We start from the raw sequence: 26,185 nt of genomic DNA on the forward strand, positions 1-26,185 counted from the left end.
TCCTCTTGTCCCCAGACAGCCACCCCAAAGTACCTGGTCTGCACACATGCTACACCTCTCTTGAAAACAGACCCTGCACTACCATTTGTTTAAATTGGTTTAAATGGGATAAAAGACTGACTTTACTGAATGGCAGGGGTGGGGGAGAAAGGTACCTCCATCGTTCCTGCTTTACTTTTCACGCTGTGCCCTGTTTATCTCCCATTGTTTCTGTAAGGCAGAAGCAGTTCTTGCACTGTGATGTTTTCCCACATTTTACCCTTGGTCACTGACCGGGCAGAGCCTGCCTCATCCACAGTTGTCTGGCTGGGCCAGACATCCAGCGCCTGAGGAGCACGTGCAGCTCCTCTTGGGAAGAGGGCATTAAACAATGTATTTCAAGTTTGAAAAATCTTTAAAAACAGCCTGGAAGCAGAAATGCAATCTGTTCTCTGCTATTTATTCTTATTTTAGTAAACTGTTAGGTCAGTTATCCAAAAGGGTGCATTGCTGGCCAAGAGCAGTGTTGTTTAAAATCCTCAGTAACAAAGCAGTTTCCCCTTTGGTGAAGTAAACAGTTTTTCTCTGTATCAAAATATATTTTTCCAAGCAAAAACTGTGCCTTTATTTACCAGCAAAGTGCTTCCACTCAGGAAAGAGAATGCCCCCGCCCCAGTATTTTATCAGATATACTTCAGAGTAATTTATCCTTCATGACATAAACGAGGTTTTTTTGGATGCAGCTCATTCCCTCACAATAACAAGAGCATTAATATTCAGTCAGCCCAAGTCTCTTTTATAAGAAAAATCATTACCTTTTAGACTGTGTTTTGAATAACAAACACAGATCCTTCAGGAAGAAACTTGTCCCAGTGGGGATTGAGAAAGGATCAGAGTTAAGCACTGAAACATGCAATTAATTCCCATTAGGGGATTAGGGCACTCGTGTTCACTTTGAATCAGAAAAATGAATCGTGAATTAAATTGTTCACAACCAAGAGGTTACTTGTCAGAGTTAATAAGTTAAAAAATAAAAAGGGAAACCTAAAACGCACATAAAAAGCTCTACAGTGAGTGGTGCATCTGTAAGAAAAATATATGCTTCATTTCCATTAAACAAAAGCCCTGTTCCTACTGTACAGCTGGAGATAAGCTTCCAAAAAGTTTTCAGGGAAGATCGATACCATTCCTGAAACCAGTAAAAACTAAGTACCTGTTTCTGATGGTGCAGCAGTTGGCTGTTTGGAAACATTACCCCTTTGAAGGAACACAACCCGTCATCCTCATGCAGGGTCCACAGAATTCAACAGCAACAAAAGAACTTGCTAACCCAGGTTTGGACAAGTGTTTCTGATTTAGCATTTGAGTTGGATGGATTCAGCAGGAAGTACAGATGGAGATGGGAGAGGGAAGCTGAACTTCCAGCCACAGTTTGTGTAGAGCCGTGAGGCTGATGTACTCACGGAGCTGTGGCTTCATGGGCAGGTGGCCACTGAGCTCCCCATGGCACCGCTGTGGTCCGCAGTGGCCCTGTTGCTCACCCTGGATGGGTTGGGAACAATGACTTCTCTTTCTATAAAAAAACCTGCCAACAACAAAGCCAAGCCCAGCCCTCCAGCTGAGCAGTTATTGGTAATAACATTTTCTAAACGCTGCTCCACATAAATAAGACATACACAATTTTATGCACAATAAATCTCATCTCCCGTGTGCCGTGTGTTGTGCTGCAGAAAGGCTGCAGATGTATTAGCAGCATTCAAAGCACTTGCTTATCGTGGGCTTTCCAAACATTTTTAGCCACCTTGTGGCCAGAGAGCACAGAACAGAATTGTATCTGAGGGTCATTTCACAGGCTTCCACTAAGCAGCTGAAAAGAGTTATAGACAGCATCCCCTTGCTGAATCACCAACAAGAAGTTGCCTTTTCTCACTTAATCCAGTTTGACACTTCTTACCCACACCAAACCACCTGAGAGGAAAAGAAAACCAAACAAAAACCCCCAAGACTCTACACTTAAGTATTAGCTGCCAGGACTAAACAAACCCATTCAGAAGGTACTTTCATGAAATATTCATGCAAGAATCATTAAAATTTAATGGCATGGGGAAACACGAGTAAAATTTGTATGTCATCTCGGCAAACTACTCCTTTTCGCAATGAAAGACAAGCTGCCAAATTACTTACAGGATCAGTTACTCGTTGCTTCATAAGATAACATGCGAAGATCAGAAAATAAAGTAACTACTTCAGGATCACGCAGGTGGATGTTGCTGGGTAAAAACAGAAGAGGCTCATAACTGGTGTCAGCCAGCAGGCCGCGTTGCCACTTGGCATTAGCACTGGTAGGGCTGCAGCTCTGTATCCACATCTATCCTCTCCTACCGAGGGAGTTTTGGGTCAGGGCTTTAGTCTTCCCTCTCAGGCCCCACAGTTCCAGCATGGTGAGAGAGGGGTGGGCGGCAGTGGGGCCAGTCACTGGCTCGGTCAACACGTACCCGCTGCAACCAGGCTCTTTGCTCACAGGTTGTGCCCAAAGCAGGACCTTGCTTCCTAAGGAGCAGGATCAGCTTCGGCAAAAATCACCTTTTCACCACGATTCAGACAGCTACAGGATCCTACCAGGTTTCAGGGCTGTTTGCAATCATGATAGCAGTGGGTTAGGAAGAAAAAGTTTCAACAAAATAAAACTCCACTCAGAAAGTATCCATTTCTCTCACTCCATACAGTAACATTATTTTCCCTTGAGAAAAATTCTCCACATTGGCTCTGTGACCAGATATAGTTACACATTAATTCTTCAGAAGTTTCTTAAAAACTGTAGGAAACAGGTGAAAAAACAAAATGCCTTGAACTTTAAACTTGAGCCCAGTCTGTTTGAATGAAGCGAGTTTTAAGGTCACTCTTCACTCAATGCTAACTTTCAAGAAGGACTAACATGCCAGAGAGGACTCCTGGGACTGCATCCTGTTAGTCCTTTGATGCTTTCATTTTGTTGCTTGCTATTTTCTTTATAGCACAGACAAGGGCTTCCTGCCCAGGCCGACCCCTTCCCAACATTGCTGAATACCTCGGAAAAAGTTTATGGCAAGACACCTTTCTTACATTAACCACAGAGGCACCAGTGAAACGGTGGTTCCTTTGAAATCAAGAGGTTACGGTCTCCTCGCAGCGGTCATCCGCTCAGAAACTGTGAGGTGCTGGTTTGTGAAAACAAACAGGAGTATCGGAGTAACCAGTGCCACGCTGGATGCTACCGGGCACTACCTGAAACGCCACTTAACCTACTCTGCAGATTCTTTTAATTTCTTCCTTGGATAGTTCACATCCCCAAACCAACAAATACGCCTGCACTTCAGCCGGAGTATCTTGGAGTATCTGCTAGGAGGCAGAGTGAGGATGCCCGCCCCTCGGACAAGCATCAATCACAGCACTGCTCACGTGCCTTGCACCCATCTGTCATCACAGCAAACGTTCCTTTTGTCTGCTTGAAAACAAGTCACTTTCAACTGTACTGCATAGAAAAACTTCATTAGATTAATTTTTACTACTAATAGAAAGAGTTTAATTCCTAAAGTGGCTGTGAGAAGATCTCAAAGTGACAATAAAACCATAAAACCACCACATGCAAAAAGATGCTCGAGATGCGATGCAGAAACGTGCTGGACACAACATTAGACTGATTAACAGACTAAATTTCTAGGGAGTGCAGAAATATGAGGGGATTGCAAGCACATCAAGGACAAGAAAAGAAGAATGAAAAACCGGGAAGTCAATGGATGTGGACAAATTCAGTTGAGGGGGGGAAAAAAGTTGTCACCTCAAGAGAGTATTATATTAGTATTACTAATACTAGGACTCTTTTGTCCTTATATTAAGGAATGTTGTACGAGCCTCAGCAAAGTCTTGCAACTGCAATTCAGAAACCTGTGGACTACAGTAGTAGTCAGAAAGAGCTCAGGGCAAAGCACCGAGTCCAAGATTATTTTTTTGAGTCAAAGACTGAACCAACAGGAGCTTAAACTGGAGCTGATGAGACATGGCATAATCACCTCCTAACATGGGGAAATATTTTATAGAAGAAGCAATTGATTCTCCATGTACACAAAGACACAGCCAAAATTTCTGCATGGAATAATTAATACGGATAGGAACAGCTTTCTAATTTTCAAGAACAGGCAGGGCGTAAGAACAATCTTAACAAGCAACCCCAAAAAGGCTTGAGCACCCAGTGCCCCCATCAGAAGGTGGTCCACAACAGATACTTCAGCATCAGAGTGCAAGAACAGGGCAAGGCAACACCAATGTATTTCCAGACTTGGTTCCAGGCCCTCCCCAAGCCAGAAGTGACAAATGTTGTGGTGTGTAAAGGCCTTTTCCTTCTGTGAGCTCTCGTGACTGTTTTTGTGTCAGCAGTGGCAGCAGCATGGTGGGCAAACCCACATTGTGACTCCACATGGGTGCATGAGGCACAAAGCACTTTGGGGTCTTTCCCTGATGCCTGTTTGCTTCACCTTCCTGCAACTCAGGGTCTCTGTGCACCTCCTCAGTGCCACCAGATACTTCTTCAGCGCTTGCTCTCTTCTAGGCTGACAAGACCACATGTATTTAACCAAACAGAAAGTGCTCCTTACTGGTTCTTCTACCTTTTTTTGACATAGGGAAACCAGAACTGAAATATTTGAGAATGGATAAACCATGGATTTATACACAGATATAAATCATGTCTCTTGCCTTGTTCACACTCCTTTTGCCCAATGCCTTTCTGAGCGCTGTTGAGCAGTTTCAGAATAACACAGAGATATCTCAAGCATCTTATTCTTGAGTGGCAACTGGGGTGTGAAGTGAAAATCAGTAAACAGTGTTGCAGCCTTGAAAACTGGAACTCTTGAAAATTTGTTCAAAGTATCATGGATGCTACAGTTCACCTTGCCTTAGGAAAAGGCAGCAGACTAGGTGGTTTCTCAAAATCCCACTCAAAGAGGTGGGTCCTTATGATGCAGTTTCAAGTACATGACAATTAATTTAAATGATATACATAGCAATATCTCATCTTTGCACCTTTAGCATAGGTGCTTAAGCTGTTGTATCTACACAAGGGAAAAAACCCCAACAAATAACCCATAAGAATGGAGCATTAACTGTAAATGCCAGTTGCTGTTACAGGAAAAAGTAGAAAAACAACTTCTGATAGGGCAGCCCTGCTATGCCACCATGAATTTGAAGTGGTTTCCATCATTGAGATGCAGAACATAGGCCAGAGTTTCAAACCACGGACATCCTGAAACTTCGGGACACAAGCCTGCAGCTTGGATGGTTTCCCTGCGAGGTCAGCACATTAATTTACATGCCAATACCCAGAGCAGTCAGTTCACTGTTCTGGACCGAGAAGAGCATCCCGGCCTGTGAAACACGGCAAACACTCTGAGTACCTAAGCATGGGAATGCATTTTTCTACACTGAAAGGATGGTGAGAGAGAGAACAGGGAGAGAGAAAAGATGGGGTCTTGTGTGGGATCGCATGGTACCTTTCCACAAGGGAAAGGAGGGAACAGCTGCACAATGATGCTCTTTGAGGAGGGGAGAGGTGCCCAGGTCCTGGCACAGCACTGTCCCTTGGGAGTGCAACTGAGCCTGAAAGGGAGATTTTAGATAAAACCCCATTGCTGAGCAAAGCACCTCCTCCAGGCAGGGGCCTGTGGCTCTGGAAGCCATCTTATGCCTTTGCTCTGGCTCCTTGGAGGTGCCACAGCACGGGGCTGTGGGTGAGACCCAGCGGTGCCTCTTGGGCCTCACCGTGTGGCTGACTGGGAGGGCCGGCAGCTGGACATCCCAAAGAAATAGCAGAGGCCACTCCAGCACCATGGAGCACCATGTGGAGAGGTCAGTGCAACATGATGCTTCTCAAACCTCACTAAAAACCAAATGAAAGTGCAGATGTTCAGGGAACAAAAATGCTCCACTAAATGAGCCCAACAGAAAAAGCCAGGTATAAATCTGGGAAAAGCGACACGATACACTGCAGCACTTTTCCTCGAGAAACCACTACCTACACCAGCGTGGACTAGCTGCTAAAACACAAACCTTGGACCAACGCAGCAGAAATGAAACATCATGAAACTCCAAAGACTGTTTTTTTCAACCCATGATTCCCTAGGAAACTACAGGCTCCAGGGCTAGTGGACAATAAAGTATATCTATACTCCCAAAAGATATACTAACATTAATGCTGCTTTATATGTATGCATGCCACTAGGTAGCAACAGAAGAAGGAGAGGCCCTCCCTGACATTTAGAAGACCATAGCCAGAGTTACTAAAGGTGCACAAAAGGAAAAGTGGATTTTTTTTTTTTTTTTTTAAAGAAGGAAGGCTTATACCATCCTTTCAGTCCATGAATAAAATTTGTGGAAAAGCATAATATTTAACATGTGACACACTGATAACAAAATGAATCAGCTGCCCAGGGAACTGCTGGAGTCACCATCTCTGGAGGCATTTAAAAGATGTGCAGATGTGGTGCTTAGGGACATGGTTTAGTGTTGGACTTGGCAGAGCTGGGTTAACGGTTGGACTTCATGATCTTAAAGGTCTTTTGCAAACTAAATGATTTGTGATTCTCTTCTAATTCACTACAGTTGTTTTATCTGCCTTACTAATTAAATGTATATCTAAGTCTTACATTGATAAGCTATGTTTTACTTAATGAAAAGGGTTTTTTTTTTTAAAGTGAATTTCAGCTTGCAGCTTAATGCAAGTAAAAAATAAAAACCCAATCCATATCTCAGCAACAAATCCCTTCCACCATTTTCTAATATAATAAAAGGTAAGAAAATACAAACCAAAGCAGAATACCATTTCAAAACTACAAAGGACCATGAACAGATGTATATAATTACTTTGGTCCCACCGAGGCATATCACTTTTGTTTGGAAATTAGTACCAAGTTTACTACAGAAAAAAAAAAAAAAAGTCACATATAGTAATGAAAAGAGAACTAATGAGTTATTTCAATTGTCCTGGTCTTGATTTTTGCTCTTCAAGAAAGACTTGCAAATCCTGAAATGAAATCTGAAACATACTCTCCTTTATCAACAGAGAAAGCATCCTTATCCCAAAGTAAATACATTTACTGGCCTCCTATCTTCTACACAAAAGAAACAAATACATATTCTGGGGACATATCCAAAAAAGCCTGAAATTGCACTCAGCAAGGCACTGGAGTAATTGCTTTCAAATCCAGAAAATGTCCTGACCAAAATCTCAAATATTGTCCTGCCTGCTAGAGTCAAAGATAAGAAGACAAGAAATCTCCCAATTTGTATGTGGAATTAAATGTTTACTTTCAGGTAAAGAGTGCTTTGGTCTCTGATGCAGAAACAGGTTCTGTAGTCTAATGTAAAATTTACCACAGGTCTGTATTTACTGAAGAATGAGGAAAACCAGCAACACATGCCCTTCAATCTTCTCCTGGAGCCACAGGAATTACTGATGGAAATAGTTCCCTATCTCTACAGAGATACATGCTTGCAATTGCAAATAAAGCTATTTTGGTTTTACGACGGCATGTAGAATTTACTCTAATTCAAGCTCTCCTTAGCAGTGTCCAGGATGCCTGGAAGGAAGCTTTAATGAAAGACATCTTAAACCAGGGGTTAGGCTGTAACAGGAAGACATTAGATAATAATCATCTGAATCATACAGACATTTATATGAGCCACTTATTTTAAAAAAAAAATTACATAAATGAAAACAGTTTTATACATGCTCTGCAGCCTCTTTTCAGTGACCTTTGAGAAAGAATTTCTGTTACTAACTTAATAAAGGAAGAAGAAGAGAATTAAGTACTCGAAGAAAATGAGAAGGGGAATAATATGCAATATGGTTCTGAATGCAAAAAAAGCCAGGCCAGTGTCATTAAACAACCTGCTTGGACAAGGATAACACAATGGATTTGGAGTCCACTATTTAATACGCAGTGAAAATATCTCCAGATCAAGGCAGAGAAGAATTGTCTACGAAGAAGAAGTTAGTTAAGATTTTAAGGGACTATATTAAAATAAGATGTAAAAAGCATAGACAGAAGTTACCAGCCATATTCATCAGGAATCAATGTTGTTTTATTTATTAGTGGTCTTGTTACAGCAAGTTGCTGTGTGCCTACCACATCTGTGTGCGATGCATCCAGAGGAGCGTTGGTTCATCCTGCAGACATATTAGATGGCCTATGAACTGTGTAATTAAAATAAGATGAATTTTAATGATACAGAGTGCAAAAACATATGCTTGGAGACCACAGACAAGAACTTGTGGGGACTCAACATTTGAAGGCAATAAAGGAATCAGAATTTCTCAAGCTGGAAGGGATCTCTAAATATCTTGGAGTTCAACTCCTTACTCCTCACCAGGACTACCTAAAATGAACCCATATCACATAGTGCATTGTCCAGATGCTCCTTGAACTCTGGCAGGCCTGGTGCCATGAGCATTTCCCTAGGGACCCTGTTCCAGTGACTGACCACCCCCTCAGTGAAAAACCTTTTTCTAATGTCCAATTTAAACTTGCACTAATGCAGCTTCATTCCATTTCCTCGTGTCCTGTCGCTGGTCACCGGAGAGACCAGCACCTCTGCCTCCACAGCCTCTCTTGAGGAAGCTGCAGACTGCTATGAGGTCTCCCCTCAGCCTTCTCTTCTCCAAGCTGAACAAGCCAAGTGGCCTCAGTCACTTCTTGTAAGTCTTGCCCTCAAGGCCTTTCATCACCTTGGTCGCCCTGCTCTGGACACACTCCAGTAGCTTTATTGAAGGATTTTACTTCTACAAACCAGGGGGTTTCCATCTGCAATACATTTCTGCATCATGACAGCACATAGAGTAGCTGAAAAGGAACTTTTTTTTTTTTTTTTAAATATAAAAATAACATTCTAGAGACATACGTCTTTCAAGTTACTTTGGGTGCACATCAGAGGAAACTCACATATCTTACAGCATTTAAGTGTCCCGAAGAGTATCCAACTACACCTATCCATCAATCTAGACTTTGTGTTGAGAAAAGAGGTGTGAATTAGGCGATATAACAGTATAAAATGTTCTGAATGCCTCAAGCTACATCTTAAGATGTAGCCAATCTAAGACTGTAACAGCTCCCAAGCAAAGGTGATTAAACCTCAAGTATAAATTAGCACATCCTCTGACTAGCTTTAGTATCTCCCCACAACAGCAACCTTGCACTCCCCAAGCACGGGGCAAATTTAAGAGAAAAGAGCATGGCTAAACTGGCTACATGAGTTGTCAACAAAGCAGACCAAAGCCAAGGCACAGATCTCAGCACGGAAAGGGTAACTGGCACGTCACTGTCTATACCGTGGGACACGAGGCACAAGTGACAAGGGATCGCTATATGGTCATGCTGTTCCAGGGTTTGCTGTGGAAATGAGGAAACAATTCATACCTACTGCAACAGGCTTCATTTTATTGGGATCCCACCCTTCCAAGTACATCCCAAATATGCAGAAGAAGGTAGAGGTATCCTCCAATTCGGTTATGCGTTACTTTTTCCAACTCCAGTGTCAGTGAACAGGATAAGTGCGACAGTAACAGCAAGTCCTAAGACTTCTCTACTTTTTTAAGTGAAAAGTTTCTTCTTGCATTGGGATCCACAGACATTTTCAAAATACACCTCTCAGCACAAACTGATATGTAATACAAAACCAGCAGCTCTTCTTGTCAGCAACATTCCTCCTACTAAAGTAAATTTACAAGCACCACTTAAAATTTATTTTTATGCCACACTAAAGACAACAGCCTCCAGTAAACACCATGGAGAAGTCAGCACCATACTTTTAATAACAGACTGCTTCCACTGAAGTGTCTTGGCTCATAGCAAATATGGCCTGGGAGTTCCAAGGGGTTTCAAGAGGGTGAGCACTGGTACACACACATCAAATGCATTTGACAGTGAAAAGCTGAAATAAGAAGGGATAATTTTACACATTAACCAAATACTGTATTTTTGGACTTAAAATGATGCTACCTGAAAATATTAAAGGTTAAACATTATTCACACAATGTTGAAAATTCACAAAACCTTATCAAACAACTGCTTAGTCCAACTTGGTCACAGAAAGTTACATTTCAGCTTGTTCAGCTTGAACAAATCAATCATTGCCCTCCCAGTGCTGCTCCCCCCAGCCAAATACTGTGCTGTACAGCAGACTTGAGTAATTCCCAATCCCCAAATACAGGAATAACGTTATTATTCTGAACATCATTTCTCCCAGAACTGATAGTATCTAGGGACATTCGGAAATCTCAGTTAATTTCACTTCTGCATTCTTTAAGCAAACAGTTACTTAGTGATGCTAATTAACTGAAAAAAATTTAAATAATATAATTAGAGAACCAGATCTAAATTAAGAAACAGTATATTACTTAAAACATTGAAGAGAAACCATGTAACATTTTAATTTTGCTTTTTTGATACGGCTTAAAAAGATAGGTAAAGATCAAGTAACTTCTGACTTTCAGCAAATGAACATTTCTTTCAAAATAGATAACTCCTCAAATGGTTGTCAAATTACAAACCTTCACTAGCTCACCATTTACCCCACGATAACTATCAATTAATAAAGGCATGTTTCTGAATACATAATGCATTACATTTTTTACTTTCAACACCTGGTGTCACCAGAATAACGCAGTGTATTTCTAAGACGCTCTGCAATGGTGTGTGTCTGTGTGCTTTGATTTTAGGGCAGTAATACTTCAAAGGAAGTGGAACCACAGCAAATTATGGGAAGCAATGCACACAGATTATTTTTTTAGCTTGATACATTATCAGTTTGACCATGGCAGGTCATTTTAAAAATGAGGTTCAAGGTATCTAAAAGCCTTCATTCCTTAGTCCATGGCAAAAAAAGGCCTGAACAAAGTAAAAATTTTGCTGTATTTCAATATTGTGAGCAAGCTAAATCCTAAACCTGTTTTGCAAAAGGGCTTTAACTGGTGATTTCTGCTACACCAGGAATTTGCTAATTGCAATCAATTTTTGTAGGGGTTAATCACCACCTTTCTGTTCAGTCTAGGGCTGTATTAATTGGTTATTATTATGGTTCCACTGAGAATAGACAGAAGGGAGTGATTTTGATCGATTATTGCTTGGAGCTCCTTGGATCCCCAAGATCTAAATAAAAACTTAAATATCAAAGAAGATTTAATTAATCTCAGTCTCTCCTTCTTTCCACTCTATCAGCAAGATACAGCTGATAAAGAACTGACAAATTAATGGAAAATGCAAAGAGTCAGAATTGGTGACCCTGTACTTTTTTTTATGAGAAAGTACATGCATTTGCTCTAATCTTTAGACAATGGGTATAAGAGAATGAAAACTTTCTCAGCTTTTCATGCTTATTCCAAAACCCAAATGGAGTTACAACATGTAGTTTCATCAACTGGTATAAGATTTAAGTTGTGCTATGGTTTTGTTGTTTGTTTTTCCTTGTTTTCTTTTGTTTGTTTGTTTTTAATATAGCTTTCTAAATAAATTAGTGAAAGACTCCTGAACTTTTGAAAAGTCATAAGCTTGTTATACAAGGAAGATACAAAATACTGTATGATAACAAACAAAAGCCATATTTTAAAATCAAAAGGTTTGGAAGTCTCTATTTTGGCAGAAAATTCTGTATCAGAATACAGAGGAAGATGCAATCTAGGTAATTAATTAATAGGTAATTAATAGGCAATTAACAATTAATTTTGTAGAAACCTATTCGGACCGACACTGCCACTAATTATGCATGGGTTTCCTCCAGCAGACTTGCCAAAAGTCATTTTGTCTTTCAACACTTTTCCAGTAAGGTACAGGAACTTCCATAGGTATGAGTTTTCAGGTTCTATGCAACCATTGTGGATTTCAAAGCTGGAACAGAAAGGCTAATGCTGATACAGGGATTATTTTCAGGTGAACGCATATCTAGGATCCATAGACAATGTTTCGAGCAGATCCCTGTGTGCCAGCAAGGCACTTACTACATCTCAACTGATTTATCGAGGCCAGCTTTTCAACGACACACTTTCAAATTACCTAAAAGGAAGATAGTCAAGCAAGACAACCTTGAATACTGCGATCAAGTAACATAAACCCATATAAAGAAAAAAACAGTCATGAAAAGCAGGAAAAAAGCTTAAGCTTGAGAAGAGGGATGCTGAATCATTAAGGGAAAACAGCTTTTCTCCCACATGCTTGATTTAAACAGATGTTAACATCCACAAATAATGTTTGAAAAAGAGACTGCCTAAGTCTGGTTGGCTAACCAAGTTAGACAGGTTTTACATGCATGTTTTATTTATTATAACACCACCATTTGTTCTCTTTGGCTTCTTCAGCATTTCCAAACAACTCACCCTCCTCTTCCCCAAACCAAAAAAAAAAAAACCCCACACCAATAGTTTTCTGTAAAACAAGGTGTCAATTATTTTAGGACTACCTAGCCTTTTATTCCTATTCTAAAAGTAATAATGACAAATAATAAAAAAGGTCTTAAGGGACCATTTTTCCCACTTTCTCCCAAAAGATAGAATTACTCAGTGGTCACTGAATTAGACTGTGCTTACATGAACAGGAGCAGAAACACAGCTACATGCAGGTCAAAAAGGTTTGTCTGGAGCTGCTCAGCAGAGTGGCCTGGTGTCTCCTGCTCACCTCCTGCTCAGTGAGAGAGGCTAAGCAGCCCAAACTGCCTGGGCGAGGCTGATAAGCAAAAGAACACCCATGCAGACCTAGGGGACACCACCTGGATGGAGATATCCACTATTTCCACTGTCAATTCCTATGGAAGAAAGAAGGGATGCAGACCTTTTAGTAATAAAACCTAATATTCAGAATGTACACAGTGGCAGTTTACTATCTCTATGTGTGGATGCTGAAAAACCATCGTCTGTCTTGTTCCTACTAGTTATTTATAATGATCTCGGTAGAACTTTTGACACTGATCCTCATGATATTCCCACAAGCAAGCTGAAAACAGGATTTAACAAGAACTGTTGGTATTTAGGTAAAAAAACCCACTAAACTTGTTTAGAAAGGCTATTTAATATTTATCAGAAGTTCATCTCAAACTGGATATATGCAAAAAATGTGTTATAATCATTCCAGTAGCAGGGAAATACTGGTAATGAAAATACACAACGATGTGAAAGATGCAGGTATAATTCACAACACTGTGCACAAGGCTAATGTGACAGCTGCAAAGCACAACTGCTGCCAGTGCAAAGTTCTAAGATTAGCTGGGAATAATCAACAGCATAAACAAAATCTGGGGAAAGATCAGCATAACAGCAGATCTGCAGAAAGAGATTTGACAGTTATAATGATCATGAACTCAACATGAGTCAACAACGTGGTACTGTTGGAAAATTATCCAAGTGTGTATATATGAACCCATCACTAGTAAGATGTGACCATAATCCCCTGCTCTGATCTGGTCACAAATTGAGTAGAATGTCCAGCTTTGAGCACTGTGTTTAAGAGAACCATGATCAACTGGACTGAGAGAGAACAATAACAAGCCAATAAACCAAAACCTATAAAAGAAAACAACAAATATAAAGAACTGGACTGTGATCACTTATTTTAGAGAAAACAGTCATGCCTTTGAGAATGTGAAAGCATACTGTAAGAGAAAAAGAGAGGCTATAAGCTCCTTTCCGCATCTACTTTGACAGAAGATCCAATAAGCTTAGATTCCAAAGATGGACACTTGAAAGACTAACCACTTACTGGTAAGCAGGGTGCCTAGGAACAGCCTAGACCATCCAGGAAGGCTGGGAATCCTTCACTGCTGACTATCCTCAACAGCAAGTCAGCCAAACCTTTACCAGAAGTAACACTACTGCTGCCAAACTTGCCTTTTGCCAGGGAACTGGATGAGTCAATCTCTTAACTCTCCTTTAAAAAGTAAAATGGCAGTATGATCCATATGCTATCCACGGAAAGGAATGCTAGACTCATGGAGACTGTGAGAGACTGATTCTGTAGTCCAGTCATTATATTCCTTTCACCTCAGGTAGAGGTTTCCAGATCCCACTCCCTGCCCCTTTACAGATGGTACATCACACAACTATTTGGCTTTTTTAGATTTACTTTCCCAAATAACAATAAACCTGAAAAGAGAACAAAATGTTGAATTTCCACCCATTCCTGCTCCACAACATGCCTCCGAAATTCACTCAGAGATACAATCCTGGGACACTACACTGAGCCTTCCCTGCCCCAATGAATCTTGCATTGCTTTCTGCACTGGGATTCAAAAGGCCAAACAAGACCTGAGGGGTGTGGGTTAGAGCCCTGGGGACAGAGGGCGCGAATCTAATTTTTCTACTTCCTAGGAGATGGCAGAGCCAAAGACTGTTGTTAGTCCTGAAGCTGGCTTTGGTTGGATCTGGCACACACAAGGTATGTCTGGCTCAAAGGCAGAACAGTGCCAGGCCAGCTGTACATCTCTGGCCGATAAAAGCACTGAAAGAAGGCAAAGTGGAAGAACAAGCCTTGACTGTGCCGCCACGGCCTCAAGAATAGCTGCACAGCTCAGCTAGCGTTCCCTCTCTGAAGCTTCTGCTCCACACATAGAAAGCTACACACACTTCTGCCCTTCAGGTTTCCAAGACAGCCATCCTGTTTTACGTCATGTACACAAAGGCTATACAAATCTGAGTCTACAGAACAACCCTTCTCCTTGTTTTACCTATTTTTGATCTCAAACACCGTTTTCAGATCACAGATATGAGACCTCTTAATCCCAAGGAGTTCTGAAATAACTGCTATTTTAGAAAGATTTTAAAAATATAAATAATATTTTGTTTGTAGGCATATAGATTTTATTTGTTCTATTGATAGCATGCTGGTGAGGTACATCACTTTGATATGGAACCTTTAAAAATCTATATCCTCCTACAGTTTTCCTCCAAGCTGCCGATGTGGCAACTGTAGATAAGACACACTGCTATTTTTCTGGACATGCAGGAAACAATCTTTCACATTTTTTCACACACTGCATATGTGATCTCACTGGAGATTCACTACTAAATTGCTACACGCATACGAGTGTAATCTAGAGCAATGTCACAGTTTTTATTGAAAACAACATTGTAAGGAAGTACACTTCTTAGACAGCTAAGTGATTGTATCGTGGTGGCTCATAAAACATGCTACAAAAGTTACAACTGCAGCAGCTTTGCCCAGAGCACAGAAATAATCAGAGCAGGGATCCAAGCAGAGATGTCTTAGTAAACAGTAAATCTGTGCATGCAGTTAATACTGCAGAATATTTACAGATCACAAAAGTACAAGAGTGCTGGGGAGTTTATTCCTGTTAAGGGACAGAAATCATCAATCTTAAAACGTCTGACATTGAAAATATTTCCTAACACTTTTCCTTAATTACAATCCCAAACAAAAAAAACCCCCAAAAACGATCAAAGTTTCTGATGAACCTAGAATTGAAAGGTCAGTCCTGGACTTCGTAATTATCTAAGTCAGTCATAAGATTTAGAGCACCAAAGAATAACTACAATTAACAAAATTCAAAACTGAAATGGACCATCATGTCAACGAATAAACATTTTCTGCATTCACAACAAGACTGGGATAATAATAAACCTCTGCTAAAGACAGCTAAATTATAGAGCCTGATTGAGATTCCAACTAAACCAACACTAAAACAGAAGTTACAGATAAGACATGTAGACTACAATTTGACAAGTAAAACAGATTACATCATTTTGTTATATAGAAATAAGGAAAAAACCTCCTAAATTCATCATGTATGAAATTAAAGATACTTGATGCCATTCATTAATGTAGTAAACTGTCACCAAGCATACTTAATTAAAAGATAAAACTACTAGCAGTAAAAGAACAGACTAGATGAGCAGATGGATCCAGATATATTTTGACCTAAATTTCTTGATATTTTGACAAGATAAATAAAGGTAAATATAAACAAGAAGAGAAGGGAGAGGAACAGACAGCCAGTCAGTACATCTCATTAAGGAGGGCCATACTATAAAGATGAAAAAAAACCACTAACAAACTCTCTTCTGTCTCTGGTCACCTCAGATATTTTGTTTCTGTTAAGCAGGTTTCCTGAAGCTTCACATAACCACATACATATGCACATTACTAAGACATTTATTATTCCTGGAACCACAACCACAAGATAAGGCCCACTCCCTTAGGATAGTTTAACCAAAAGAAATAAATCATTAACCTACAATATAATTTAAATCTCTTGAATGTTAATTTTCTTTTATGCTCACTCTCTCTTGCATTTGACTCCTATTAGAGATAACAGTTAAGAGAACAGGTTTCTGTCTACAGAGTCCACAGAAGGCAGAGATTATTCTCTCTGAGCCCTTCATATCACCTTCCCTTTGGGCACTCTTTCCAACCAGACAAAGTTCCTAAGCATGTAACTTCGTGTTACTTTTCATGTTTGAAATGAGCTTCAGAAAGCTTCAGTAAGATTTGGCCAGTGGCTGGTTTCATATTCTGAAGGTTTTCATGGCAGGGTTATTTGAACTACATCACAGCAAGGACTGCAGCCTTGGAGCAGGTTAGTAGTTTGATGTGTGAAACGTGTATGTGCATGGTAAGCAACCTGCTGGGATTTATTCCCCTACGTAATTTTCAGCTAAGGCAAAATCAAGCCTGGGGCTCCACTCCATAAACTGTGTTGGAACATTTCTCTCATTCGTACAGTGCCTCTGTTATTTATACGTTTCCCTAATACAGTGCAGGCTTAGCTCTGTGCAATCCCATCTAAACTTATTTCAGCTGTTCTAGGCCCACATCACAACGTAATACTTACCAACAGTACCTCCACACCTCACAACCAACACAGAACAAAGCAATACCTGGTGCTGTGCAACTGATGTACTTTTGAACCACTGCTTCAAAGCTCATGTTGCCACACTCCATACATGTGCTGTACTCTGTCTCCTTTCAGTGAAAACGTGATACAACACTGAGCTCAGATCCTTAATTAATTATTGTACCAAAAAAAATCTTATTTTTGATGGCTTCACTAAAAAACAGCCTCAAAGAAGATCAATAGCAATTGATATACATTCAAACATATCTAAAAGATGACATTAAATCCAAGTTTGCATTTTCCACCCAGTAATCTCTAGTAATCATTTCCCCTCACTTTCCTAGCCTCTGTAGGCTTGTCTCATCGTCTTCAGAGTTCTTCCTTTGTCAAAATTAAATTTGGGCCTAAGTTGTTCTTCAAATCACAATCTCCCTTGAGTACCTGGGAGCAGGCATGTAGTCATGGGAATAAGAAATCCTAAGGCCTATCACACTCCTTCTATTCCTATCTATAAATCTAAGACCATCACATCTCGCTCAGCTGACATTCATGACAGTAATTTTTTTTTCATCTTTCATCTCATCATCTGCACCCAACTGCTATTGCTTAAAACTCTTTTCTTCAATTGCCTTCAACCCACATATTCTGGTAACAGTTTATGTCTGAACAAGTCCTGATGTGAGCTTAAATCGGACCTCAATGATAAAAAATCTGAATCCAGTAATTTTCTCTGAAATTTGTTACTATGGATGCTTATGTTATTAAGCCCCTTCTCCAGCCTCCTAACATTTCTTTTCTTTTTCCATGAGCTTTTAACAAAACCCATGAACTATTCCCATTTTTCCCCGAACTGAAACACTAACAAAAACCTGCTGCCTCACTGTAGAACATCTTCTCAGTCCAGTTGAGCTGTGTTGGATAAATCCCTACAAAGAGTGTACATTCCAGCACTCATTTCACATCCTGACAGCATACAGTCTCCTAACCCCATGAGCACAGGAAAATACATAAAAAAGAGAAGCCAGAAGAACACCATAACAAAAGGGAGGCAGGAGTTATGCAGGAGGACAAACAGAAGGCTTATGCATAGCAGCATAGAGATGGACTGCATGGGCAAAAGCAATTCCATGGTGTTTTGCAAGCTAAAATTAGGGAGAGCCCTAAGGACAGGTCAATATCCCTTCTCTGGACACCTGTGAAGATGCTGACACAGAATCAGTTACATTTACTGGGCAACATCTTCCCCTCACACTTCTGGACTTGCAAACTACTCGAGTCTGCAAGTTTGCTTTCTTGTGAAACCAATTATTTCCTAGCTTCTAGTTTAGGAATTGCAACTATAGATGCAAAATCAATGATTAAACAGCCTTAAGCCTTGTTCTTTGATCACACTATATGTTACCAGAATCAGAAATGTTTTATTCCAGCACTCCCAGTGAATGATAGGTCATGCAAATAGTTAAATTAGCTTCAATAAGGTAAAGCTAACAAAAGCATTTAAAGGAAAATAAATTAGTTAAAGACAAGAGTATTAAAACTTCAAGTAGGGCCCTCTATGCACTTTGGCCTACCTACCTACCATTTCCTTCCACTTTAAAACAACTCATAGCTTCTTCTAATTAAACTATTATATAATGAATTCCTGTTCTGGCCTTACTCTCATCTCACAACTAACATGAATTCCCTGTTCCTCACTAGGTCTACCTGTCATTCAAAACAACTGCAAACACCATTCTTGCAACACAAAACCAGAACAAGATCCTTATTTCTCACTCACTACTTACAGTCTCACTTCCAAAATCATTTTTCTCTGCAATGTTTCAAAGAAAATTGGTTTATTTCTATTTTCCTTCAAGCTTTCAGTATTACTGTACATGTGGACTGTGCTCCTCCTGATGGGAAGTGATCTAACCTGTTACCTTAGATGTCGAGAGAAATTCACACATTCTGAGATCCAAGCAAGAACAAAACTGTTCTTTACAGAAATTGCATAGAATCTATAGACATAGTTGAAACTACATACTGATTTTAGTTGTAAAATTCAGTGTCCATACCCCTGCCTGTTCACTATTCAATTAAACAACAATCACTTGGGTTCAATGTAAAAGAATTAATAAAAAATGCTATTAATAACTTTTTATGAGCCAGAGGTAGCATTCACCTCACTTTAATTTCCTAAAGTTCAGAATCTAGGCTGGTGATTCAGGCTTCACCAGCTGGTGTAAAGAGATGTGAGCTGAATCTCTTGCCAGGAACTACAAATGAAACTCACATTTCAAATGCAAGTTTGTCATCTGCAGAAGGAGACTAAAGAGGGCAGTGGTGAGGTACAAACTCACAATTCTTATCAGTACTGTGTGTCAGTAGAAACAATAAACCCATAGTTATATGAAGTCCTGTACATAAACTGGTCTGCCTACCAGAAGGCAAAATGTATTAATTGATATATTTCATTAGATGTGTAGACAACTTTAAGTCCCTGAGATGCAGAAGGCAGCAGCAGAGGTGCAGGTTGATATCCAGCATTATCACAAAATCACAGAATGGGTCAGATTGGAAGGGAACCACAGTGGGTCACCTGGTCCAACCTCCCTGCTCAAGCAGGGTTATCCTAGAGCACATTTTGCAGGATTGCATCCAGAGATGGTTCTCGAGTATTTCCAGTGAGGGAGACTCTACAACCTCCCTGGGCAATCTGTTGCAGTGCACAGTCACCCACACAGTAACAAAGTTCTTCCTTATATTCAGGTGGAGCTTCCTGTGCATCAGTTTCTGCCTGTTGCCTCTTGTCCTATTGTTTGGCACTGAGAAGAGCCTGGATCCATCCTCTTCACCCCCTCCCTTCGGATACTTATATACATTGATGAGGTCCCCTCTCAGACATCTCTTCTCCAGGTTAAACAGGACCAGATATGGAGAGATAAAAGAGAGAAATTATAGAAGACTGAGTCCAGATCAGCAGCAAAAAAAGAAGTATTTTAGAGAAAAGTCTTTTATACTATCATTCTAAAATATTATTTAAATTGTGCATGGTACTTTTACCAGAAAGTAACATAATACTAACAAGTGTTCCTGAGACTTGTGGAATATATAAGTAAACAGCAAGACATCTAGACGTGTGATGAGAAATGAGCATCTGCATCTCCCTCCTCACTAACAGGAATGCTACAATCCTGACTGTTGTTGGAGCCAAGACTCAGCCAGAAGTGCAGTACAGTAGCCAAGATGATACTGGGACTCGTGATGTCTGGGATTCATGTTTCCTCTGACGTCCCAATGATGTACCTTACTCATCCTTACCTTAACTCATGAATACACCTTGCTGAGCAAAGAAAGTGGCCAAGGCAGCAAGCACCCTGCGCTGCATTAACAGGAACACGACCAGTAGATTAAGGAAAGTGAGGATCTCCCTTTACTTGACACTCACTAGACCACTCCTACAGTACTGTATGCAGTTTCAGGCCCAAAACAAGAGAAAATATGGACAAACTGGCTTGCATGCAGATGCTCATGGGGCAAGAGCACTTGCTCTGTGAAAAGCAGCTCAGGAAACAGCCTGTTCAACTTGACAAGAGATGGCTTTGAGGTGACCTAATAGCAGTCTTCTCATACCTGTGAAGTGGTTATCCAGGAAACACAGAAAGTCTCTTCACAGTGGTACATGTCAGAGTTCACCAGAATAAGAGAGGCCCCAATTTGGTTCAAGGAAAAGGGTTCTCATGATGCAGACAAAAACTGAAGTAAGCTGCCCAGAGAAGCTGTGTTGTCTCTATCCCTACAGGTTTTCAAGGCATGTTGGATAAAACACAACATGGTCTGCTCACACAGAGGACCCTGCTCTGAAAAAGGAGGTTGGACTAGTGACTCACAAGGTCCCTTCCAACCTGAATTTTACTGAAATAAAAGGTGTGGGGTTGTATTAGGCTAGACAAAATGAGGGGAGGAAAGAAGACAAACAGACTTGCAATTACTCTGGTATTACCTGATAGCACAAATATTTCAAATTGCAGCACTGTTCTTATACAGATACTCTCACACAGCTGAAGCCTGGCACGGGTGGGATGATCTCCCTCACAGTTCGTAACAACACACAGCATTGGAAAAAAGCAATTCTTCAGGGAAAGGATGAGAAAAAGCAATTCTGTGTGGCCAAGAACTTCTGTCAGAGTGTCAGCAATACGATGGTAACTCTGGCTGTTAGTAAAGGTCATGAGCAATTACAGTCAAAACACTGCAGAGAGAGGTGGTTATGCGGGTAATTCCAAAGGAAAAGAGGTGTCTTGTAAGACAGAGAAATCCAGAGAGAGAGAAAATAGCTGGCACACTTAAAGAAATCACAGTGGCCAAAAATCTTCATGTAAAGGCCATTCTTGAACAACACTATAACAGTAAATCAATAGGATGTGATATTACCCTGGTACAGTCTGTCCTTCTTTAGCATTAATTGGAAGTGGAGAAAAGAGAACTGTATCTGACATGGTCCATAAAATGTAACTAAATCTTTTAAACCCAGAAAGCTCTAGATAGCTACATGTTTTGGTTTAAGAACAGTGATTTACTACTGCTTGAACAGTTCTATTTTTGAAGGAAGAAGATATTAAACACTCTCTTTAGAGAAACAGAATGAAAAGGGTATTATGTTTGCTAACTCAGTGACATGACTGGGTCCATCCATTTCCCTTGTCTCTTATTGAATTATCTATGTAATACTTACCCTCTCTGTCAGAATGCTGAAAAAAATATTTTGAAAGATAAGAAGATGAAAGGTAGCAGCAATTCGTATAGAAAATACATCTTGTTATGACATGTGATCTCTGCTTCACTTGAAATGTCATGCAAGTTTCACATTCAATTCTACTTAAATCAAGAGAGTTATGAAAATTATTTGACCAGGTTCAAGTTCAAAGAATGTATACTTTTAAAGCCTGAGAAACATACAGGAAGACTTGAATAGGAAGGAATAGAAAAGTGCGTTGCTCCAAAAAAGAAATGACAAAAACTAGAGTGAAACATGTATTTTTCTTCTACCTACAGTAGCTATTGACAGAGTTCCGGATTACATAGAAAAATAATTTGGTTAATCCACCAGAGAACAAAAGCGTACCAGAGCTAGTAGCAGAAGAAAAATGCCACAACATGCCCCTGGAATTTATTAATCTTATTGCACTTCATGACACACCCACGACTACATCTTTGTGTCTCTAACTGCACTTGGAAATTCACAACATAGATCAGGCAGTCACGTAACCTCACTTTCCAGAACTTCCCCAAGAAGAACAAACACAACCATACGAACAAGAGGAGCAGAATAGGCAAAACCTGTGGTTTCATCAGCAGTCAGATACAAGTAATTTTCAAGAGGAAACTTCTTTTGAAATAGGCAGTTGGGTCACTATTGGGAGTTATGAGAATGTACAGACATACTTGGAGGAAGGTTGGTTGGAAGGGACCTTTGAAGGTCACCTAGCCCAGCCTCCCCCTCAGAGCAGGGCTAAAGCCAATGCCAGACCACACTTTTTCAAGGGAAGAGGCTGTGCTCAGCAGAACAGTGGGTGGCAGAGACAGCAGGATGTCTGGTTCAAACTAGGTCCAGTTTGTGCCCTCCACTCTCTGGAGGCACCTAGCATTCCACGTCAAAAATCAGCCAAGGAAAGCATGAACTGACATGGTGATCCTTTCTAAAGGATAAAAAGCAGACACTGCAGTAAATGAGCCATTAAAAGCAATACTTCTATCCTGAATATCAGAAAATAAGCAATGGAAACCCAATCACAAGTATAAAGTCACCAAAAGAAAAACTATAAGCAGCAGGTGACATGAAACTTATCAACAACATGACACACACTGTTCAGTCATCAAGCAAAGCTCTGTTCAGTATTCCAGCGGTCTCAAAACAAACTCATGAACAAGCTCAAAGAAACGTGCTTGCAAAGCTGATGCAGACCACCACAGCAATTTGGGAAGTGAGGAGCAAACATGCTGCAAAAACGCAAGGAAAATGGAGTGTGACGCACATCTCAAGAAGTTAATAGTTGTCAGTAGCAGGGTGCAGATTTAAAAATATTAGCAATGTATATTAAGGCCATTTTTTGTTTAACATGTAACACCCTTGACAATTCAGGTTTTGAGACAGGCAGTAACAGAGACATCTGTTCTTTTATTTACCCATGGCAGAAGAATGATGTACTACACTTTGATAATAAGACATGTTACTGTTATGACTTTGACAGCTATGATGGAGTGAGGGCAAGAGATAAGTGCTGGCAAAGGAAAAATGTATTTTTAAGACACAGTGTAGGTTTTTAAGGCTTTTCTTTGGGGGGGGGAGTTGTGAAGAACGATGGAAATATGCCCACTTTTTGTTCAGAGATGCAAAATTTAAAGCCTCTCTTAATGGTGTTTGTCAAACCATGAACAATTTTAATTGTCAATAAATTGCTTTTCCAGCTTGACTGCCTGCTTAAACTAGAGTGTATATAAAACAAGTCCACTCTTCATAGAGATCAACATCAAATAACTTGGTCATGGAAATATTTACAATTGTGCCTCTGTACGTTACCCTCTATATAATTCACTACCTTGGTATTTTCAAAGCAGGGCAAAAATTACAGAAGCAGCAAATTAAAAAATTCCTGAAGCAAAAAATTGGGAAGTTAATTGTCTGGAGTTAACGCAGATACAACTAAATGCATGTTAACTCAAAAGCAAAATGTTTACGTAACTCTATAATGGAAAAGGATACAGAAAAGGCAGGAGATGAAAACATAGCAAAATTAAATCCTTAATTAAAAAAAAAAAAAAAAAGGGTAACAGACTCCCAACATTCTGGTCCAAGCACTGAGGGCAAAAAGATAAATGCTATGAAGTCCGAAGTGTCATCTTGTAAGGATAGAGAAACACAGAATGGTTTGGGTTGGAAAGGACCTTAGAGATCACCTAGTGCCAACCCTCCTCCCGTGGGTAGGGACACCTTCCGCTTGACAGGCACAGACAGTTATCAATTGTCACCGCTTCTCTTCACGTGTGATACCTAAACTATTTCCTTTCTTCTTCCCCTTTAATGTAGATACTAGCTCTTCAAATACACGTCACTAACCCATTACCAAGTGTGTTACTAAAAAAACACGACTATCTGGATCATAATGAACGCTCTTGTTCGGAGGATGCGCCTGGCCACCAGGAGAACGCCAGAGCGTCAGGGACAGCTCTTCCTGGGCTCGGCCGTGCCACCAGCGGGCCAGCCCTGGCACCGAGGCCCTGCTGTGCCCTCGCACCACGGACAGCCGGGTCGCCGAGAGGGAGCCCCGAGGCCGGGGGCCAAGCCGTCCGCAGCTCCCGCCCGCCCGGCGGGGCCGAGCCGAGCCGAGCGGCGCCGCTGCCACACGTGGCTCTGCCGGGCCCGGCCCCGCAGCCCTGCGGCCGCAGGCGTGCTCCCCGGCCGTGCGGGGCAGCTGCCAGCGCCCTTCCGCGCCGGACCCGGGGGGCCCGCAGCCTGCGCCGAACGCGCCCGGAACCTGCCCCGCTCCCCGGCCCGGTGGGGCCGCGCATCACGTGGCGGGAAGGACGGACCGCCCTGCCCCGCCCCGCTCGGCCCGGCCCGGCCCCGCGGCGCTCGCCCGGGGCACTCACTCGCCAGCGCTGCTGCTGTGTCCGCGCCTCCGCTCCCGCCTGCGGCCGCCGCGCTCTGCCCGTCCCGGGGCGCCTCTCCGGGGAGTAGGCGGCGGGGCGGAGCGGGACGTGGGGCGGTGCCTGCCCGCGCTCCCTCCCCCGCGGCCGGGGCAGCGCCGGGTGCCCCGGGGCCGGGGTCGTTCTCCCGGGCCGGCGCGGCTGCCAGAGGACGGAGCGTGCTTGGCGGGGAGGCGGGCGGGCGGCCAGGGCGGGCGGCCAGACCCGGAGCCGGGAGAGCGGGGCAGCCCGCGCCGGCTGCCAAAGCAGGAGCAGCGCCCGGCGCGCCTGGGGAGAGACGCTCCCAAAACCCGGTGCTGGGGCCTCGCCTTCTGGGGGCCGTAACAAACGTGCGTCAAGCAATGCAACCACAGGTAGTCAGGCTGGCTCCTGGGGAGCTTTAAAAACCGCCTTATTATTTTAGAGACGTTGTTGACTACTCAAGAAGAAAGGGTTTTGGCTGCAGACAGGGATTGGTCTCGAGCCTGCTGAATTAGGAGTTTTAAACTTGGAGGGTGCCAAGCGCCTTTGCTGGCTGCTTCCAGGTCCCAGCAGAGGACTCCCTCAAGCTGGCTCTGTAGAGATTGGTCTTCTCTTCAGCAAAGCATGTGAAGGCTCCACACAGTAAAATCACTGTAAGAAAATGAATGCACTGGTAGGAGGAATAAAGAGTGAGATATCCCTACGCACTGACACAACGATTCAGTACTTGTTCACCAGCTGCCTTGCAGAAAGGGACCTGGGGGTCCTGGTCGATGGCAAGTTGAATATGAATCAGCAGTGCCCTGGCAGCCAGGAGGGCCAACTGTGTCCTGGGGGGCATCAGGCAAAGCATCACCAGCCAGTCGAGGGAGGTCATTGTCCTGCTCTGCTCTGCTCTGCACTGGTGTGACCTCACCTTGAGTCCTGGGTTCAGTTTTTGTCACCACAATATAAGAAAGATATAAAGCTATTAGCATCCAAAGGGTGGCTACGAAGATGGTGAAGGATCTACAGGGGAAGCCATACCAGGAGCAGCTTAAGTCACTTGGTTTGTTCAGCCTGGAGGAGACAGGGGAGACCTCAAAGTAGGCTATGGCTATTAGAAAAACGAATTATTTGTTGGTAGAATTGCCTTGTTAAAAGTTTAGGGCTTGATATGCTTCAATGATCTCAGACCTAGGAGGTTAACAAAGCTTGGGAAGAAGGATGTACCACTGATACTGGACACTAAGAATGCAGAATTTATGGGCCACAAATACATCTGGCAGAACTCCCAAGATAAGGAAGAAACTGGTAAACCCAACTCAGCAACTGTGCTGAAATCAGCTCCAGCTGGGTAAAGGCAATTCCAGCAGCTGGGTTTTTGTGACCACCGACCCAAAAGGAAAAGACTCAGTGTGTGGACTAATTAGAATAAGAAGCAAGAGAATCATTAACCAATAGAAGGTAAAATACTAATTAGTAAGAGAACTGTGTAACTTGTAGCCAATGAGCACTAATTTCTTTGTTTGCTAAAATGTATAAATAGTAAGAGGTTTTGATAGATGGTGTGCTTGATTTGTGGAATACCACAGAGCACCCAGGCTTGTGCAACTCTGAAATAAATAACTGATGTCTCTCTTGATTATGCAGTCACTGGCTTGCTGCACACCAGGAAAAGAATCTGATTTTGGCAGTCAACAAGATTGCTCAGCAT

At 41.8% G+C, this 26,185-nt stretch overlaps 2 protein-coding genes across 3 annotated transcripts in view; both read right to left on the reverse strand.

Moving 5' to 3' along the window:
• Nucleotides 1–26,185, reverse strand: part of GGACT (gamma-glutamylamine cyclotransferase) — a 44,860-nt gene that overhangs the window by 4,509 nt on the left and 14,166 nt on the right. The window contains exon 1 of one of the 2 annotated variants that reach the window (XM_050332074.1): nt 24,472–24,601. The exons of the other annotated variant lie outside the window; for it this stretch is intronic. The gene's annotated coding sequence lies outside the window, so the exon portion shown is untranslated. Of the gene's footprint in view, nt 1–24,471; nt 24,602–26,185 lie in introns of those variants that run through there. 2 annotated transcript variants of the gene reach the window in all.
• Nucleotides 25,739–26,185, reverse strand: part of TMTC4 (transmembrane O-mannosyltransferase targeting cadherins 4) — a 56,722-nt gene continuing 56,275 nt past the window's right edge. The window contains exon 19 of the transcript XR_007630875.1: nt 25,739–25,750. The gene's annotated coding sequence lies outside the window, so the exon portion shown is untranslated. The remainder of the gene's footprint in view (nt 25,751–26,185) is intronic.

Source organism: Myiozetetes cayanensis, unplaced genomic scaffold (genome assembly GCF_022539395.1).
Source record: "Myiozetetes cayanensis isolate MyiCay16 unplaced genomic scaffold, myiCay2020 scf5-8, whole genome shotgun sequence".
Lineage (NCBI taxonomy): Eukaryota > Metazoa > Chordata > Aves > Passeriformes > Tyrannidae > Myiozetetes > Myiozetetes cayanensis.